The 12,618-nt window shown below is 47.3% G+C and overlaps 1 long non-coding RNA gene across 3 annotated transcripts in view; it reads left to right on the forward strand.

Moving 5' to 3' along the window:
- Nucleotides 1-12,618, forward strand: part of LOC106843964 (uncharacterized) — a 106,567-nt gene that overhangs the window by 25,345 nt on the left and 68,604 nt on the right. For all 3 annotated transcript variants that reach the window (XR_011495049.1, XR_011495048.1, XR_001401326.3), the window contains exon 2: nucleotides 4,806-4,919. This is a non-coding gene — a long non-coding RNA (uncharacterized lncRNA). The remainder of the gene's footprint in view (nucleotides 1-4,805; nucleotides 4,920-12,618) is intronic.

The raw sequence follows: 12,618 nt of genomic DNA on the forward strand, positions 1-12,618 counted from the left end.
TTGGTCGCCGAGCCGAGCGGATCCTGTGGGAGGGTGGGTGGGTCGCAGAGCAGCAGGAGGGTGATGGATGGGCGGAGGGGGTGGGTCGACAGGGACTTCGAGACAGTAACTACTTCGTCTAGATACGTTTTCTCCGAGCATGCTGAGCAAGAGTCTGTGTGCGCGCCCGTGGCCGCCCGCACGTCGATTCCAGGTGGCAAAGAACAAATATGTCAACTTTCTTGCAATATTTGCAACATCCCACCCTGGCTGAGTTTTTCCTCACTGGGGGACTACCACTGGGGAGGGAGACGGTCGGAACGTTCTTTTGCCCACACCCATCTTGGACACTGATGGGGGTGGCAAGAGAGGACACGTGAAGGGTGGCGCTGCACTGGAAAGGAGAGCAACCCCTCAAAGTTTGGATGGATGGGATGGTGGAGGGAGCCTAGACAGAGAGAAGAGGGAAGGAGGGAGAACGAAGGAAAGAGATCTCCTCCCTCCTCCTTCCACCCTAGTCTCCCTTCCCCTCCGGTCTCCTTCCTCCTGAAGATGCTGGAAACTCCCGTCGTTTTTGGAGCCGGCGATCAATGAGGGGCTCGCCCCTTGTTGTTCCGCTCAACATTCTGCAGAATGGGTAGTAGAGACCGGGCGCGGGGTGGGGGTCGGGGGGCGGCTGCAGCAATCAAAGGGCACCTAAGGCGAGTGGGCCATTAGACACCCAATATCTAGACCGGTTTGGGGGAGGGTGCGGAGGGAGGAGCTGCACCCTTCCTATTGAGCATTCAGAACTTTTGGGGGCGGGGACGGGGGGTGGGTTGAGACATTCTCATTTTTCTAGAAATAGGCTGACTAGCGTGGAGTTCGGGTTTATTTCATGTTCATCTTTGCCTGTCATTTTCTGTCTGAATCTCCTGGCTTCAGTCTCGTTGAGAGAGGTCGCTGTCTTGACCCCCTTTTCTCAGTATCTCGCGCCCCTCCGCTCACCTGGGCGGGAATGGGGGTAGGCGTCCTGGCCAGCTTTTTTGCAACAACAATATTTTAACGTGTTCCAGTCTGGGTTTTGGTGAATAATTAGAAATGGAAATATTTTTTTTCCTCCCTCCCCCTTCTGAAAAAAAAAAAAAGGGAAATGTGAGCTCTCTCCTGATTGGTGGGTGACGATTTTAGTCCGCACCAATGAGCTGGCGGCCTCGTCTGTATTTATTTAGTGCTCTGGGGGAGTTTTTCTCTTTACGCAGCGCCTGTAGTCACGGCTGGAACCTCTGCTGGGGGACTAGAAGGGACAAGAGGGGGTTCAGGGGGAGTCCGAACTGTACCTGTTCGGAGATCTGCGACCTTGCAGCCAGGGCTGGCGGAACCCTGCCAGAAGGGAATGGGGGTGACAGGACCGATAGGCGGGGAGGCTCAGGGTGCTGGGGCTACGGGAGAGGGGTGGAGGCTGGGCGCCGTGATCCCTAGTCCCCCTCTGCGCCCCTCTTCTCGCCCTTCACACACCTCGCTTGCGGCTGTGCGGGCTGAGTTGGGGGATCGCGGACGGTGTAGAGAAATGGAGGCATGGGTTGGGGGGCGCGGGGAGGGGCGGGCGGCGCGCGAGGTGGGAAGGCTGAGCCGCGTTGGAGCGCGCTGGGGAGACCCAGCCGGCTCGGCTCCGGGGTTCGGAGACATCCTGGGCTGAAGGCGGCGGCTGCAGCGGACTGAAGAAGCCGACAGACTCTGCCCTTCGCGAATCTTTTTGCGGTCTGGGCTTGCTGTACATAACTCAATAGCCGGAAGCCCTTACCCCAAAAAGCATTCGCGGAGGGCGCGCTCGTCGAGAAGACGGCAGCCACGAGCGATCGCCGAAGCCCGCGCCTTCCCGAAGAGGCTCGAGCCGAGCCTTTCCCAGCCCTTTCCCCGTTTTCCACGGAAGCATCAGTCCTTTCCCTCCCGTCCTTCCCGCGCTCCCTGAGGCTTTGGTCCCCTGCCTGTCCTCTGCTCGAGTCCCCCGCCCCCAACTTTTAAATCGACTTTGTATCACAGGGGGAATTGGAACAGGCGGTGTGCGAGTGTTTTCGGAGAACTGGGAAGAAGCTAAAATACAATAAAAGTTTACAGAAGTTGTGTCTTCCCCCCCAGCCCCCGCCCACACCCCCAATAAGCCCATTCACACGCTGCAAAAAAAAAAAAGGATCTGGTCTTAGGGCCAAATCAGTACCTGGAATATAAATCAGTTTAGGACATTTTCTGGTCATTCTTGACCCTAATGCTCCAAGTCTGCAATATGGGGGTGGGGAAGCCCTTGAGGGAGGGGCAGGAGGCCTCAGCATCCTCTGTCCTAGCGCGGGGGACCCGGAGGGGAGGCGAGCCGCCGTGAATTGGGTAGCCCCGAAAAAGAGGGAAAACACCCAGGCACCGCCCGCTCCCCGGAGTCTCTTCTTCCCCCTGCACCTGCTTCCAACCTAATTTGGGGCGTTTTGCAGCCTCGGGTCTCCCCTATCTCGTCTTTTTCAAAACTAAGTACCTCGGAAGGGGATAAAACTGGCGAAAACTGGGGAAACCCCCGCAGAGAAGGAGCTCTGGAGAAAGGCAATTGCGCCCGACTCAGCAGCTAGGCAGAAGCAGCAGGCAGCCCGGTCCTGGCCTCTCCAGGCGCCCCGTCCTGGGCAGGCAGGCAGAGCTGCAGGATTGGGGATTGTCTGTGGGTCCCTGTACTCCCCTTGCACTCCTTGCAGTAGTGATCACTTCAGTTACAAGTGCACAAATCAGGCCTTCACCACGCTCTGCGCCCCGTGCCCTTCGCTAGCTAGAAACACTGCTAGACGCCCTTAGGGACTAGACCAGAAGGACACACAGACACACACGGGTGCCCAGAGGGATGAACACGGATAGAGGATGAGTCTAGGGATCCGACAGTCCAAGACCCGAGGGCTACGAAGCTTCCCATTTTCGGGGAGGGCCTGAATTACCCCCGCACCCCAAACACCGTTCTTCCAGCAAGCTAAACGCCCACCATCATTCCAGTCTCGGTTAGCTGAACGCCCAGCCTCGACCCTCTCCGGAATAAGGAAAGGGCTACGGAGTCCGAGAATGCTGGACAGAGTCAATCTGTTCTAACGCAGCCTGCGAGAAGGCACCGAAGGCGAGGACTCCACGTTCTGGGGATAAATCAGAGTCCTTCTCCCCAGATAAAGGAGATTTCCCCTCCCTGATTGCTTTTGCTGAAAGAGTAAAAGGGTCCCTAAGATCTGCAAAGGAGAATGGAGCAAAAGCAAAAGCCCTGGGGGGGTTCCTCCCTGCCTCTCACCTGGGGCCGTCTGTGGAGCGATTGCTTCGCGGAGTGAGACGCAGACGAGCCACATTAGATTAAAAATAGCTTCACCCTGTGTCCCTTCAGCTCCTCTTTTGTCTTTTGCTTCTTACATCCCCCTCCTCTCCCCAGCCAGAAAGCTCTCCTCTCTCCAAAAGCCTTAGCCTCCACCACATTGGGGAGGGAGGTGACCTGAGAGAAGTGAATTTGCACAGAAAGGGTTGAGCCACCGGAGCGCAGGCGGCTCGGGGTTCCTGCGTCCCTAGTCCCCTCACTTCTCCCACAGAGGCTAGGTTTGGGGCTGAGACTTCAGAGCCCGGGAGCGCCCGGCCGAAGCCGGCGTCGTGCGCTCCAGAGCGAGTCCTCGCCTCGCCTCGCCTCAGCCAGACAACTGTTGCTGCCTTGGAGCTACTCCTGCTGCAGCCCAGCTGCTGGGGCGGCCGCATGCCCGGGGCTGGCCTCTCACTTTTGATCTGGGCCGGGGGGCTTGCGGAGAGGGTGTCTCATTCCGGATGGGATCAGAGAAAAGGACCCCCTCCCCTTTCCCTTCACAATAAGTGAAAATCTGTGGCTTTGGGTGCGTGTTTCCTTTCCTCCTTAGGGAGGTTGCGTCAGCCTGAGGCCAGTGCGAGCTGATCTCCCCCTTTCTCCCCACCTTGCCTTTGCTGAGGAGGGAGGGCGGCGGGGGTGGGGGGAGGGGTGGATCTCTTTGAACCCTCAAACTGCTAATGCACACCTCTCTTGAAAAAAGCCACGTCATCTAGTAAGCCAGGGGCCTGATGGAAACTTCCAGGCACTTGGATCTGATGCCAACCTCTGGAGCCCCTGTCGGGAAGGGGGCAGCAGCTCAAGACCCTTTCTCACCCAGTCTGCTTCTCCCTGGGGAGGGGGAAGTGTCCAGGAAGCCGCTGGGGAAACTTGGTCCCTCGAGCCCAGTCAACTAGCTTAACTTTTGCTTGTGTTAGAAAATTGAGACCAGGGGTCGGCTCTGGAGCTAAGGAAGGGGCGAAGGCGCCACGGAGCCCCCTCCCCGCTACCTGCCCCCTAGTGGCTGGACCCGGCTAGGGGGTTCTGCATGCTCTCACTCTCAGGCCCACGTCTGGCTGCTCTGCATCTGCACTGCTCCCCTCTGCCTCTACTCCCCTACCCGAGGCTAGAGCCAGATTCCCTCCGTGTGTCTGGGTCTTTGGCCCCTTCTGTCCTCTTTCCAAGACCGGTGGTTGCTTTGAGTCCCTCTGCCTTACCTGTCTTAGGCTGGAGACAAAAGAAGGGATTGAGTCAAAGGTACTGGGCACATTTGCTGCAATCTCAGACCGAGACCTTCTCTGTCCCGAGACTTCTCAAACTGTTGGCATCTCTGAAAAGCTCTCCTCTTGCATCAGTACCTCTGCCTTGTGGCTTTTGGCTCCTCTGCCCTTTTCCTTCCCTTCAGCCTCCCCACTCCTTGAAATGACCTATGAAACGTCCCAGCCCCCAACCTCTCCCATTCTTCTCCCGAGCCAGCAGAGTAACCTTCCCCATCTTTTTGCCCTTTCAGGTGGTCAAACCTGTCTTAACAGCTGGAGCTCTGCATGAGGGTGGCCACTGCAGGAGGGGGTCTCAGAGACCACAGGAGCTGAAGAGTCTTTACCGGTGAGCCCTGGAGTCCCAGGTAAGTGCAGAGATGCCTCAGCCCCCGGCCCCTTGGCCTGGGCAGACGCAAGGGGCCTCCGTACTCTCTCCTCACTTGGTAATGAGACACAGGGAAGCCAGGGATCCAGTGCTTGGGGACTGTCCTTGATGGCTGAGCTTTTGGCAAAGAAAGGCACCCGTGATAGAGGTCATAAGGGAGGGCACAGTGCTCCACGAGGCAGACCCTCCCTTCCTGTCTTAACCCCTAGCAGGACTTTGGCCTGGAAGTTTGGGGACTTCTGAACCCCTAGTACTGAGGGCACAGGCCTCACTCATTGGGCCCACAGTTCCCTCTGCACCCCTGCTTCCGGGGCTGTTTCAGGCCTCTCTGGGCCCAGAGGTGGTGGAGCCTCGAGAGGTCGTTTGGTGTGCTCGGTTTCTCTGAGGAAACCAAAACGTTGAGTTACGTCTCCTTAACTGGAGTTCAACATAGGCTAGGTAGGAAGAGTTTGAGGTTATTGATTTTTCTTTTGAAGGATCAGGCATTAAACTCTAAATACATTTACTTTTCCTATGCACCAGCAAACTCCTTGGCTACAGAGATTTGTTTAGCTGCTTTCTGAGCCTCAGAGTGATACTGTGATTCTTATTGGGGAAGTCAGTTCAGAGCTTGGCAGAGAATTTTGAAAGCCCAGGGCTGTGAGCTTTGTGACGAAGGGAGCAACCGAGCTACCTGGCTAATCCTTGGATGCATGTGAGCAAAACGTAGGAAGCTGCCAGAAGTCTTAGAGGGAGACTTGAGGCTCGTGGCAGAACAGAAGCACGTTATGTGGAAGACCTGCAGATCCTTACAAGTGGACCCATCTGGTATATTAATTAAATGACTGTGACATAGGTTAGGTGAAATGTTTACATTTTGAAAGTGGAGCTCAGATAATAAATAAATTAACTGGAATCCTCTATCATCCCACCATGGAAAGCAAGGGCGAGGTCTTCAAACCATTGACTGGACGTAACTTCTTTTAAATTCTCCTTTTGAATATAAGCATCTGAAGTTTGCAGCATCTGTCTTAGAGCAATAACATTGTTGTTCATTCCAAGAGGTTAATATCTCCCCCTTCCCTCCCCTTTAATTGATATTTCAGTTGTGTTGTAGAGAAATCTAAGAAAATAATATGAGCAGTGGGGTTTTCTTGCCTGTAGGGTAACCTCTTCTAATCACGTTTGAAAAATCTGTTGATGGGTTAAACCTCAAACTTAGATATAATATGTAGCCTGCAAAAGCTGGAAAGAGCTGTAGATGATATAGAGACCAATTTTTTATGTCAAGAAACAGAGGTTCCAGGGCTGGCCCCGTGGCTGAGTGGTTAAGTTCGCGCGCTCTGCTGCAGGCGGCCCAGTGTTTCGTCAGTTCGAATCCTGGGCGCAGACATGGCACCACTCATCAAACCACGCTGAGGTGGCGTCCCACATGCCACAACTAGAAGGACCCACAACTAAGAATATACAACTATGTACCGGGGGGCTTTGGGAAGAAAAAGGAAAAAAAAAAAAAAAAAGTAAAATAAAACCTTTAAAAAAAAAAAAAAAAGAAACAGAGGTTCCGATAGGTTAAGTGATTTTACCAAAGTCACACAGCTGGGACTCAAACCCAGGTTGTTTATTGTCTACTCCGGGATCTTTCTTTTTCAGTAAATATTTCCTAGCACTACAAATAATACAGATAATCGATAACTACAATCCAGGACGTTGTAACAGATTCCTTTCCAAAATGACTTGCATTTAGGATGCCAAGTTTCAAAGGAGAGTTTACCGAAAGTTTCTTCTGCTGGTGATTAGCATTCCAGGGGCATCCCTAGTTTGGGCAGGGCTCTCTTCTCTCCTCTTACGTGGCCGAGACCTCAGAGCCTCCACGTTGGTCTCTGTCTGCTGAGGAAGTCGTCAGCACAAGAAATCTGCTGTGTCATAGAATCCGAGTATTGGTCTCTCTCCCAATCTCCTAGCTGAAGCGGCTCCATGAGACCTAGGCCCCTCTCCCTTATTTCTCTCCTCTGGGTGGCAGTTTGAGTCTCTTCCACCTTGCCTGCTGGTCTTGATTGTGAACTGTTAGGAGGATAATAAAGCCCAGTCTGAATTCTCCCAGGATCTCCTCGTTACTTTACAAGCAAGGAAGACCCTCAAGAGGAGCTTTCAAACCAAGCAGGGGTCCATCTGATTCTGGCCCCAGATATCTCTTGGAATGCTGCAGGTCACCTGCTCATCAGACAGCTGCTTGGCCTGGTTAGTTTAAGATTTTCTGCTACCCCTCCATCTAATGCCACAATTTCAGCTTTACGTATTTCCATCAACGGCAGCCATTTCGATGCCGTATTAATTACGTCCTCAGCACACAGGGATGGTATGTGTGTGCCATCACAAATGAATTATCCTGGCGGCCTTTTTCATCGACTCTCCCCACTGTCTGCTCCCCCACCTCATCTTCAGGACATGCTCTTAGAGGCAACTTTTTACCTAGGAAACAAGATGCAATTCTCTGCTTGAAAAGAAAGGGATTGGGAGGGAGAAAAGTGAAATGGAGTGAAAGACACAATTAGGTTAAAGAGGAAAACAAGAAGACTGACTAGCTGTGGAGAGAATTAAAAGAGCTAATTCTATGAGATCCTGACCACTTAGGTTTATGACCTTTTGAGGCCTCCATTTCTCCGTCTGTAGAATCCAGCGCTTTAGAACTCAGACCCCCTTCATTCATTCATTTATTCAACAAACGTTGGATGTTTGTTCAGCAAATGTTTATTGATGTCCTTCTATGTATCAGCCCTTCTTCTAGGCATTGGAGATATAAATAAATTTTTCTCTCTTTGATAACCTAATGAAGCTATGGACTTTCTTCCCAGAAAAACAAAACAAGCAAAAAAAAAGGGAAAAATAAAAGAAAAACACCGATATTTTACATACAATTTCAGGGAGTTCCTGACCCCCCCTAGGCTCCATGGACCCCAAATTAAAATGTATTTCATCTAGTGTCTTTAACTAATTACAGTTTTACAATATTAAGGTTTGCAGTTTAGGTTGCATCGTTAAATCTTGATTTTTAGCTGCTCCCCATTTTTTTTTTTTCCTAGTAGCCCTCGCTTGCATTTTTATCATGATTTTTGGTCCCCTTTTTTTGGAGAAAGAATATTTGGAACTTAGCTCATACTGCAAATGCCTAAAATAAATGCTGACCAGAAAATCAGTAATTGAAGGACAAAGCAGGCATGGGGCTGCGGGTCAGAAGCCGATGGGAAGTTTTAATGACCACACCTAGCCCAGTCCTGCAGGATTTCAAAGTGACAACCCATCTTTTAGGCTAAGTGCTCTTGGCAAAGTCTGGTGATTTGGTGGAGGGAGGCGAGGTTGGCACTGGAGCTGGACAGTCTAAGATCCCAGTGTGAGGACTAGTAGCAAAGATGGATTTCCTCTGGTGCTTTTGACCACCAGGGAAATCAGAGCTAGACAGGACAAGGATTCCTTGAGAATGAAAGAAACAGTCCATTTATTGGATTAATAGGTTGGTAGACGGGCCAAGGTTGGGGGGCTCTGTTGGGTTTATAGACTGCTTCTTCATAGCACAGCAAGGGGCTTTATGGCTGGCAATTCTGCTGAGGTCTTCAGTGAGGGAGAAGTTGGGAGTCTTTAAGGCCCAGAGTGGACACGGAGAGGTCAGTGTGCGAAGGTTTCGTCCTTGTTCCAAGTGTCTCAGAGCCTCCTTCCTGCCTTCCCTCAGCGCCCTCAGAACTCCTTGCAATGAGGAAGGCTGAGCTTTGTCACTTAGGCCAAAGGGCTTTTACTGACTTTAGTACTGCTCAGATACTGATGCAAACTTGACTTTCGGGAAGGGCTAGATGGTATTATGCAACACTAGCAGGGGGATCAGCCAGTGGAAGTCGCTGCTGGAAGATGACTCCGGAAGTGAAAGGTCTGCATTAGGATCTTAACTTGTAAGGACCTCGTGTTAGACTGTGGGAAGAGAGGGTGAAGTGTGTGAATTTCTACTTAAGCAAGAAAGCCGAAGCTCGCTGCTGCTGAGGTTAAGTACAGAAAAATCCATCTAATTACCAACTGGTCCTTTTCATTGTCTCAATTTCCTCATCTGTAAAATGGGGATAATCACAGCCATAAAGTTCTGGAGAGAATTAAGTGAGATTATGTATGTAAAGTGCTTCATACCTGGTCAGTGCTCAGTAATTGTTAGTTTCTCTTCTTATTATTAATATTATAGTTTTTTTCCTGCCTGACACATATAGCAATGGCATACAAGGCTTAGATCATAGAGTCAGCAGTCATAGGACCTGAGCTGTTTCCCGAGTGACAGATAAAAGATAATCTTTTCTGGAAGCATCTGTCCATTTGCCCTATAGCCTGCCAGTGCCCAGGATTATTCCGTTGGGAGCAAATCAGAAGGGCGGATAGGAAAATCTTTTTCTCTCCTTTATGCGTCCCTACACGAAGATTATCTCTCTGTAGTTTAATTTCTCTTTAATTCCTTCCTTTCAAGTTCTTTTTAAAATCTATTGAATTTAATCACAATTGTTTTTGCAAATAACTCTCTTTATACTTTTTTTTTTTTTAACTTTTTGATCAGGGAGAAAAAGCAATTCACCCAGGATACTTGCCATTCACCTGTTACTTTCAGCTCATATCTAGTCCTAAATTTTCAGTTTAAGAGATTCCCACAAAGGAAAGGAGTAAAGGAAAAAGAGGACAAGAATAGATAATACTGTTTGCTGTCATAAGTGATGTTTTCTCTTTCCTTTTCATCCATATTTTATCTTTGTTCATTCTTTCTTCTAGCTTCACTTTTCACTGTCTTATAAATCTTTTTGTCTCTTCTGACCACCCCCCCTCTGAAAAACGATCTTTGCTCTCCTCCCTTTAATCCACTTAACTTAACCTATCAGGCACTTCTTTTAAGTCTTGGCTGAAAACTGCAGGGGTGACTCTGGGAACAATCTGGTGTGGTCTCTAAATTTCTCGATAACACCAGCAAAAGAGGGCCAGGGCCACCATTTGTACCCCCGAACCTGTCAAGCACTTCTGAGGCCATTCCAAAGAGAAAGGACAGGATGTTTTTGGTTTTTAGTTATTTTATTTAATTTTCATAGAAACTGGAGCTTTCTCCACAGACCTTTCTACATTTTAACCCAGAGCCTACCCATTGCTTCTACTCAGTGATTTTTTCCTCTTTCTTTTTTTAAAAAATTATAACAAAAAGTTCAAGGGACACGTCAGACGCCGTCAACACAGTGGTCCTTGCTGTCTCTTCTTTGAAGCCTTTTACGGGGAGGATAAAGGCAGCGTAGCTGGAGGAAGCAGTAAAGCCTAATGGTCAAGAGCCGTGGGCTTTGAGGCCAGTGGCACCTAGAGTTACTCCCCAGTTCTGCATGCACTTGAGCAAGTTCTTTCTTCGAGTCAGTTTCCTCCTCTGCGAAATGGGGATACTCAAGTACCTATTTCATAAGGATGTTGGGAAGCTGAAATGAAATGTCAGGAAACACACAGTACATACTTCAGGCAGGTGGTATGTACGCAACTGATCTTAACTGTCATTGTTAAGACAGGTCCCTGCAGACCCAGGACTAAATATTGTCCTAGACTAGTGGGAAGAGTTGAAATAGGAGAAGAAAACGGGAAGGTATAGACACCAGGAGTCGTGAGGTGGGAGATGAGGCTGAAGTCAGGGAGCGTCCGGGTCTTACCAAGATTTTCCAGACGTTGTGAATGGGCTGGGAAGGGGTCTGGAGCTGAACAAATGGGGACAGCATGAGGGAACGTCTCAGGGCCTCCCGGCCTCTATGGAGAGCTGGTCGTTCAAGCTGCAACGCCTTACACCATGCTGGCCTGTCCTACCTCAACATGCACGTTACTTCGATTAACCCTGTAAGGGAGTCATGATCCCCAGGGTCAACTCATCTTTAAGCCCCTGATCTTAGGTTAGTAGAAAAAAAATCAAATAAAGAAATAGTTTCACTATTGATTTCAAGGGGAAGTGAATTATTATTATTATTATTATTTTTAATTAAGGGGTCGCCTTCACTCTGAGTTTGTTGCAAGAGCTTGGGGTCAGGGATAAGAAAAAGGGCAGAAAACTTACTTGCTAGAGGGGTTCCATGAGCCAGACTGAAACTGTCTGGAAAATTCCATGATTCTCAGCTGACTAAAGGGCAGGACGTAAATCTGCAGCCTTCAACTTAATGAAAAGAAAGAGTGAGTTACAGATAGCCCTCCAAACTTTATCCTTTAGACCTCCACCACCTCTGAACCTTAACCTCATGTTTAATGAAATAGTATTTAAATAAAAGAGGAATATAATTTCCTCCTTCGTGAATCTCCTTATGCCTGACTTTCTTTTTTAATTTTAAAATATATATAGGTAACGGAGCACAGAAGCTGTCATTTATAATAAAATTTTAAAAGGAAAAAGAGTTTTTATTGATAGACAGTTTCCTGAATTAAAATTTGCTCATTAAAATGTTAAAGAATTAAAATTAGAATGTAAAGAAAACATTTTAGGCTGTAACACTAATTTAGTCTTTTCATATATTTTCAGGCTTATAAAATCCTCCGATTCATAGACATTTCCCTCTTGGAGTTACCCTTTAGGAAGTTTGTCCAGAGAAAAACTCTTTCAGATAGTTTTACACAAGACATATTTGCATTTAAATATGAAGCGGTCATAAAAACAGTTGCTATCTCTTCAAATAACAAACAAATGATATTTTAAAAATACAAATATGAGCTTATTGCTTTTTGGGGGATTAGCTGTTAGCTTTTGAATTTGTTTTTTAATGCTGCTTTAGAATTCTGAGAGAAAAGAAAAATCTTTTTCTCTCAGAAAAAGGAAGGGAAACCTTTTAAAAATAAACTATCCATTTTTTTTTCATCTTGTGATTGAAAATCTTGTTTCTTAGTCAGCTACCTCTCAGCTTATCTGAGATTTAACGTGAAATTTTGTGTTTCTTTTGTTTGTTTTCTGTATTGTCAACTCATACAACACTAAAGACAATTTATCCCAGTAAAGATCATTATTTAACCACAGCTCAAATATCTAAGAAGATATTTTATTTATGAATATAGAACATTAATTTTTCATGTGGCACAAAAGAAATATAACTTTCCACAGAGAGATATGTGATAATTCATTAATATGCTTATTTTGGGGAGGTGTGCCACTTTCTTCTATTTATAAATTCATTCCTTAATTTGAAAATAAGACTTCTTTTTGAGTTAATCTTTTTTAAGTTAGAAATATAATTTTTAGTCAAAATACTTTTCCAGATACAATTTTAAACTGAGAGCCTTTTTTTTTACCAACATAAATTTTAAGAGTTTATGTTTTAGCATGAGGTCGCTTTCATCTCTATTATTCCTTTCTGGATACACTCAAAGATTCTAAAATTTATAGATCTTAATATAACACATCAAAATAGGTTGTTTTATTTATAATATTTATACTTATAAAAGGATTATACGTGACACTAAGTGAGGACTGTTATTTATTTACTGTTTTGCTTTTTGGCAAGAATATTTTTATTGTGTTTTTTTTAATGTAAGAGAGCCTTATAATAAGTTAAAGTAGTAGATTCTGACAGTTGCTTGAGGAGTCAAATTATAGAATTAAATAAAGTTTATGGATATTTCCAGAAATGATTATAATTTTAAAAATCATATATCAAAAAAAAAGTATAAAAACCCAGGAC

This window comes from Equus asinus, chromosome 17 (assembly GCF_041296235.1).
Source record: "Equus asinus isolate D_3611 breed Donkey chromosome 17, EquAss-T2T_v2, whole genome shotgun sequence".
Classification (NCBI taxonomy): Eukaryota; Metazoa; Chordata; class Mammalia; order Perissodactyla; family Equidae; genus Equus; species Equus asinus.